Below are 8739 nucleotides of genomic sequence, written 5' to 3'. Positions count from 1 at the left end.
TACATAATTTATCTCCCAAAATATTGCCGGGAGTTAACGTTAATTATCTCGCGAATGCCCACCACTAAATTTAAGCTTTGGATCATTCAAATTATAAACACCACTCACTCGAACTAGTAGGTGACTCGGGTATCGTAGATTTGGAGATTACTGAGAACTCAAACTAGAGACGAATACTTTTATTATTTCTCTTCGATTAACCTAGCAAGGGATTATTACCAGACTGTTGCTTCTTCCACGGTCCACACTAGAATGTCGCAACTGGCCCGGTTCCCCATCGTCGCCTTCTGCCAACCACTAATCACACGTCAGATTTCCACCAATCACCGATCAGTATTTTCGCGCCATTTACTATAGATGCATTTCATTGACCAATCCTCAGTAAATATTTACCCGCCATTTCAATATAATAGACCGATTTTTTCTCTGTTGAAACGTTGTTGCCATGTTTTTTATATACACGAACCCTAACAAAATCGAGCACTAGAATGTCAGAAATTGATACGTTTTTTTGAATATTTTGCTTGTCTCTTTCATACTCATGTAATGTTCATACCTATGCGTGACGGTTTCTCTGTTGCACACTTCTTTAAATGTAGGTACTTAATTGTCATCCTAGATGTATGCCCTAGACACGTTAACCTACTGCCTTTACGTATAATGTGTGCATATGTTATTCCATCCACGTCCATCGAAGAAAAGGTCGTTAGGGAACTTTTTAGCCGTAGGGTCGTGGGTTCGAATCCTGACAGTGAACGAAGTGAGAATGTACTTTATCAATCTCATTACTTTGTCCGAATATCGAGTCGATTAAATCACGTAGGTACCTACTCTGTTTTAAAAACTTTACACCGTTTAAATGTTTTGGTAAAAAAAAAAACGATTTACAAGATAATAGGTAGTAGCAGTTAGTAATCAACCCAAACCTGATGTTATTGTCCTATTATTTTTGTACCTAATCATCAATAGAATTTCTAATTACGGTATAATGGTCACTAAGCTGCTGACGGACAAACAAACAGACGGAGATGGCAAAACTATAAGATTTAAGTAAATGTTGAACCGTAAAAAAACTTCCAGAAAAATATATCACTTCATTATATTGTTTAACACAGAGATAACTTTCAGTGATATATATGTGTATCAAGGCTTTAAGCGTCAGCCATACAGACCGTTTTTAGAAGACAACAATGTATTGACAGCTTCGTATATCCTAATGCATATATATCTACATTTCGTCTTTGTCCAATGGCTAAGGACACCCTGTATACAGTCTGTCACCAACGCCTAAAAACGCAACGCAACGATAAAAGAGACCTCCAGAAAAATCACTCCAACACCTTGACTTTCTTGGCCGCTTTTCTTCAAAACCCATACACTGTACAGCGCCAACAATATTTCTCGGCTAGGAAACGGTAACTTAGGAATTCCGCCCTATGATTTACGGCCCGTTTTATCCGCCATCTTGGTTCTAAACGCCTGGAAGCCTATTCTATTTTAAGAGTTTGATATAATTTTGATACAAACTTGGGATAGTGTGCGCCGCTGCACCAACCAGCGGGTCTCCCTCGCAATCCCTAAAATAACTTTATCTGCCCTCCGGCCGGAAAGCATCAACTTTCGGCCAGCGGCGCTAAACGAAGTTGCCGCTTTTCGGCTCCGTTGAACAACAAAATAGTATACAACCCTCGGCCAGTAAATAAGAAAGCCTCAGATCATATGTAATTGTCGGCCGAGGTGAAGCAGTCACGTGATAATTACTAGATACGAGAACAATACGAGATCTAATAGATACGTTATAGTTTAGTTCCCAACTAGTTATCTTTTGCAGTTCGATTCGAGAAACCAATTGTCGCTATAATTATTGTGACGTTTTGGGATATCCATTAGATATCCATTAAATGTCTAAGTAATATCTTAGGCAAATCTTAGAGATCGTTCAAGAGGACATTCGGAATCGCGTAAATGTCAAATTTGACATGACTTTCTTAAATATCTCGTTATCGTTTCTGTTTCATATCTCATGGATATCTAGTTGATATCTATATCATTGTTCGAATTGGCCCGTCTTTTTCTTACTTTACTGCCCTTATGTAGTTTTGTCCTACACTACACTACACTACACACTACACTACACTATTACACTAATATTTAAAAAAGGAGATCCATGTAAAATAAATAATTACCGCCCTATAAGTCTGCTCCAATCGACGTATAAACTATTTACGACTGTAATCTTAAACAGAATACGGAAAACACTAGATTTTGAACAACCTGTAGAGCAAGCAGGGTTTAGACGCAACTACTCGACAATCGACCACATTTTCACTCTACAACAAGTAATAGAGAAGTATAGTGAATACAACAAGCGACTCTATATAGCTTTCGTGGACTACACGAAAGCTTTTGACACTATTTCACATGAAAAGTTATGGATCGCACTAGACGAACAGGGCGTCGACAGCAAATATATAAATATTCTTTCAGAAATATACAGCAGGGGAAAGTCTCTTATTAAATTAGAAAAGAAAGGAGAGTCACACGACAGATGGAACGGTGAGCGAGAAAATCCTGCACTGGTACCCGCGCGGCGCCACGCGGCACGCGTACCGCCCGCGGCGACGCTGGCGAGACGACATCGTCGCCGAGGCGGGCATCACCTGGACTCGAGTAGCCGCCGATAGGAACGAGTGGCACAGGAGGGAGGAGGCCTATGTCCAAAAATGGACAGCCCAATAGAAATAAGGAAATAATTATAATAAATAAATACTTAGTTAAAATTATCACATCCTATATGTAAATTACCTAATAAATTCTACGAATGAACGCTGTACTACTACTAAACTTAATTATTGATACGTTAATAGTTAATGATGTGTTAAGTTTATGATATGATTTTAATGTAATTAATATATTTATGCATGAATGTAATCTTATTATGTTAGAATCTATTGGAAATAAAAGGCTTAATTATTATTTTATAATTATTATTAATTATGTAGTTTTGTCCTAATGGGCAAAATGGCTAAATTAACCCATGCGATGTTAGGACAATCATAATTATTAGGGTATGGCAAAAAATATTAGGGAATAAAAATACAGGAGAAATAACTTTGATACCCGATACGAAATGGAATTTGGAGCGCGTGGTGCCTGTATCCTAGTGTAAATTTCTTTCGATACCGTGACGTGACATATGCGTTTGCGTAGTGTCATTTTGTATGGGATTTTGACTTTCCAAAACGTCCCGCTGGCGCGCTGTTCAAAATTTACACGGGGGTTCAGATGACACGACTCAAGGTCGTATCAAAAGAACAAAATCATATATTTTTTTAAGCAGAATTGGCCTCCATATCTGGGACTTTTCGTATGAACATTATATCCTTTAGAGCGTGGAATGTTTCCCTGTTTTGGCTTGGCGTGATGGACAAGTTCTGGGAATTTTATTTTTATTTTCTATGCTATGGTTTTTCTTGTGCATTTGTGGTGTTCGAAAATGTTACTAAAGAATTGTGTTGAATCGACAACAATTCAGTGGAAAGAGAAAAAAATAAGCCATCTATTTGTTAATTTGTTACGCGTACCTAAACTTTGTTTCTGAAAAAAAAATATAAATGCGGAATTATTGTCTAGAAAGTAGGTACCTAAAAGTCTGCTCGTATCTAAAGATAAAATGAATACTTTTATATTTACCCGAGTCCGTTAAATATTTAGGATAAAAATTCGTAATAAACCTACAATCTTAAATTAATTTCGGCAATCATCAGCCTTCTTACACGTGTAAACACAGACCATAGATCGAACTAGATGCCGCAAGCACCCTCAAGCTACCTAATATATAATTATGTCATATTCTAAACACACTATATGATCAGAAAACGGATTATATCGCGTATATTGAATTAATTTTTTTATTTATTTAAAAATTAATCTAAAAGCTCAAGTGGGATTGGGCGGGACACATCTGTAGGATGCACACGGACAGATGGGCCAAAACAGATCACCCGAGGCAGAGGCAGGCCAAAAAGGAGATGGCGAGACGACCTGGACTCTTTTTGTGGCGACTGGCGGGAGCATGCACAAAGCCGTGACGAGTGACGGAAGACAGGGGAGGCCTTTGCCCAGCAGTGGGACACAATATAGGCTAAATATTTAAAAGGCACACTAAACAGACAACATTCAACATTGTTACAAAGAGTACATGGGTGGTAGGTATTACATAAGAATGCCATCCAAAGTAAGCATGCACAGCAAGAAAGAACTTATAACGAGGAAAAACTATCCTAAAATTATAAAATATATATATATATATATATATATATATATATATATATATATATATATCCTAAAACTACTCAAAATAACACTAAATTACAAATTACAACATTTCAAAAATACTTAATTATTACATGTTAAATAGCTTACTGTTATTGGGAAGTGTGATGATGACCGAGAACCCTAACAACCTGCTTCCTAAATACTGCCTGCCGTGTTTTATTAATTTATAATACATCCCGACGTTTCGAACCCTTTACAGCGTTCGTGGTCAACGGGTGACTGAGGAAAAGCTACTGTAGACGACGCAATAAACTGGACCTGAAATGAATAACCTGAAACATAAAACTTAGTAATTAATATACATTCTAGTTTAATATTATAAAAATGTAGGTACTTACTTACCATTGTTGTCTTCTATGTGTGAATAAAGTGTGCGCGAGAGCATGCATATGTGTGCAACGAGCCTCGGCTATCGACCAATCATGAGTCAGTTCCCTATACTCCTCCGAGCGATACACGCATGTCCATGCGCACTAACACTTACCTCAAAAAGTATCCCTAGTGTTCTTATTTAGCTCCTCTCCACCTGTGGCTGCAATCGTCGGCTACAGCTACAAAGTGCAAAAATACCCACATACAAAAATAATGAACCATCATAGACTATAAACTTTAAGGCTGGTTGTACATGCAAAATCGGTTCATAAGGCTAGTTATACAATACAACTATTTTCAAGTAAAGATACGCGATAAAGCTACGCCGGCTCCAACCTGAAGCTCTGACCCGAGAATATTTAATAGATCCATTTTCTTAGTTTTATTTCATGAGTACCTAACGCGGTAACCGAAGACAATATTAGGAAACTTTTTGTTATGACTTTTTTTTAATTTGGCATTTTCTATTGTAGAATACCCTACATTCAGAAAGATACGGTAGAAACTGCAAACATTTTCTGCATCCAGTTATTTTAATATTATGGTAAGTATTAAGTAGGTAAGTTTTAACAAAATTTATTAGGTTAACAAAATACTTACCATACTTACCATACCTACTAAATATTGATTTAATCATACTTTTATACTTGGTGTTCTAAGTTCGTGTTACGTTTTTTTTCATTTGGGCATAGAGTAACATACTAGAGCGGTACTGTCATAGTAAATTTTGTAACCCCAGTAAATTCACTGCCATCTGTCGACACACTTTAAAACTAAAAATAAATATTTATAAAAATACGATAAAATGTATTTAAATATGGATAAATGATTTTTTTATTTGCATTAATTATTTTTATATGATTTCATGTTCTTTAACTGGTATGCGTTAAAATAATAAATAACAAACGAAACAGTCAACGCCCTCTATATGAGTGTAGGCCAAAACTAGTGGCGCCATCTGATCGAGAATCAAATTTTCGTGATTTTCGAGGCACGTTTTTTCCTTAGACTGTATCCATCTATTACGGAGTTATATCTATCTTTGATTTGGGTAACCCAGTGAGAAAATTTGACACATTTTTGACATTCAAGATTACGACCCCAAAATCACCCAATGATAAAGTGACATTACACTTTCACACCACCGGCCGTAATGTTGACAGACGTATCCATAACCGCATAACCGTCAAAATTAAATCGATAAGTCGTTTCATCGACAACAAGATTCGAGCCTCGTGCGGATTGGATTACCTACTGGGGTACTGGGGCTGTTAGTACACTGCCGTGCAAGTTAAACGGGGCACTAGATATAAATAATAATTATTAGTCACAACGACAGGACTTAATCGCGTAAAATAAGTTTTTAATTTAGATTTCCACAACTCCGGGAACAAATCAAATAATTTTATAAAATATTTTTGATTTGTGTTTTTAAGTAGTTACTCTACGACTACGACCTTCACCAGTTTCACCACTGAAGGGCTTCGTCACTTTTTTTTTATGAAATAGGAGGCAAACGAGCAGACGGATCACCTGATGGTAAGCGATTACTGCCGCCCATGGACACCCACAACACCAGAGGGGTTCTTTAATATAATATGACATCTATTTCAGTTTATAATTTAGTAAGATTTTTACGTTTCGTTTTAGATTTAGTTAGTCTTCTCCGAGACCACGGGGATAACGTGGTCCTCGAAACGTCGGAGAAAATTTTAAATTTAAAACTTATTTTACGCGATTAAGTCCCGTCGTTGTGCGGGAATAATAATGAGTAAAAATCGAGAACGTTTAAATCAGTGAAATAAATAATTTATAAATGAAAATCGGTAAGTCGTTTCAACGACAATAAAATTCAGGCCTCGTGCGGATTGGATTACTGGCTAATTCGTTTTTGATACATTTTTGTCGCTGACTGTAGAACAGGTACTTTTTTTAACAGGCAACTAATAATCTACTCACCAAGACAATTGTACCAAACCCAAGCACAATTAGGTTGCGTTGTTTTATCACTGAATTCCTATGGCCACCTCCTGTGTCCATCATCAGATCAGCTAGTTAATACCATAATATTGCATTGTCACCCACATAGTATGTGAAGTTTTAGCTCAATCGAATAATGTCCATAACTTTTAGATCAAATTACACAGGTATATACAGGTTATGACCTGTAATTACAATTTCATTAAGCAGCTTAATTACAAACAAAGATAGATATAACTCCGTAATAGATGGATACAGTCTAAGAAAAAAACGTGCCTCGAAAATCAAGAAAATTTGATTCTCGTTCAGAGGGCGCTACTAGTTTTGGCCTACAGTCGTATAGATGGCGTTGACGGTTTCGTTTGTTATTTAACAATTTTAACGCATATCAGTGAAAGAACATGGGTCAAAATCATAAAAATAATTAATGCAAATAAAAAAAATCATTTATCTATATTTAAATACATTCTATCGTATTTTTATAAATCTTAATTTTTAGTTTTAAAGTGTGTCGACAGATGGCAGTGAATTTACTGGGGTTACAAAATTTACTATGACAGTACCGCTCTAGTATAAGTTACTCTATGATTACAAGGTAACAGACGTAAAATGGTTTTTATACTTTTTATCATTGTTGCCGTTTTAGATTTACAATTTTTTTTATTACACCATTAAAAATTACAACTTGTAGATGTATATGTAAAAAAAAAAGTTAAATGATGTAATGTAGGGACGCCCGGCCGGAAGCAGGCGGGCTGTTCGATCGCTCGTTGCGTTCATTCAGCCCAATTCCCTGGAGTTGGAGCGGCGGCATGCTGCTGCGTACATGTGAGCTGCCATAGACACAGGATCTGTTCATAATGTCATTATAAATAAAACCATGCATTTTGCAGCTGGATAAACTACCAATTTCGAATAAACAGTGATCTGGTTGGATATAAACATGTTGACCCATTTTAATGTCCATTAGTGTACTGAGGTCCTAAGTAACAGACATGCTATTATTTAAATAGATTATTGAGAATTTCAATTACCTATTTTTCTCGTAAAAGTCTCTTGCAAAAAAGTGAGGAGTTATTTACGCCCTCTTTTTTTTATTTTATAAGGGTAGCGCGAAAGTGGAATGATATTGGAAAATAATCACTTTTTAAAGAATATTTTTGAAATTATGAAGCTTTGAAATGTGGTAAGGCTTTTTGGAAAATATCGTTTTATTACAGCTATATAAATTATGTCTTTTTCTTTTTGTATATCAAGGTAGCTACTACTTGTATGCGATGGATAAATAGCCGTTTCTCGAACATAGGTTAACACATTATAAATTATGCTATACCTACATAGCAACACGCGCCGGGCATTAGATTTTAGTACAACATTGTCGGCCTAGGTCGGTAAAGTGACTTTAAGCTTATTATTTGTTTGCTTTACTATGTGTAATAATGTGTATGTGTGTGTACCTCGGCCGGAATTAGAATTATATCCTTGTGTAATTAAAAATGGCCTGGCTTCACTAGTTCTTTTATGTCCGGCAATCCCCTATTTTCCGGCCTTTATATCAATCGATCTTTAATGTCAAAAACACATGTTAAAAATTACAATACAAATACACAACTTAAAGTAAATTAAATAACAAAACCAGTTAAAGTTTTCTGCCAACAAACTGCTTTGCAGTTTGGCAGATAAGTAGCAATAATTAATGTACTTCTCTTTTTAATAATAAAAAAAAAAAAAAAAAATATATATATATATATACAAATGTCAAAAATCTAAAACCATTAAAAAACGAAAATACAAATGTCAATAATATTATGGGAATCATTTTATGTAAAATTTACTATAAAATTATTTTACCGTAAAGAATGCCAATCAAAAACGCTTTTAACTTTTTAACAAATGTGACATTTTCAACCAAAAGGTACCACATTGTCGCTTGTCGATAAGGTTAATTTCGAATTGAAGCTATATGGAAATAGCGCCTTATTGATAACCGATAATAAGTACCCTTTTGATTGAAAATGGCACAAATAGCTCTGAAGAAGCCGCCTCTTT

Source organism: Cydia strobilella, chromosome 18, assembly GCF_947568885.1.
Source record: "Cydia strobilella chromosome 18, ilCydStro3.1, whole genome shotgun sequence".
In the NCBI taxonomy this organism is placed as follows: Eukaryota; Metazoa; Arthropoda; class Insecta; order Lepidoptera; family Tortricidae; genus Cydia; species Cydia strobilella.
This window is presented reverse-complemented; position numbering follows the sequence as displayed.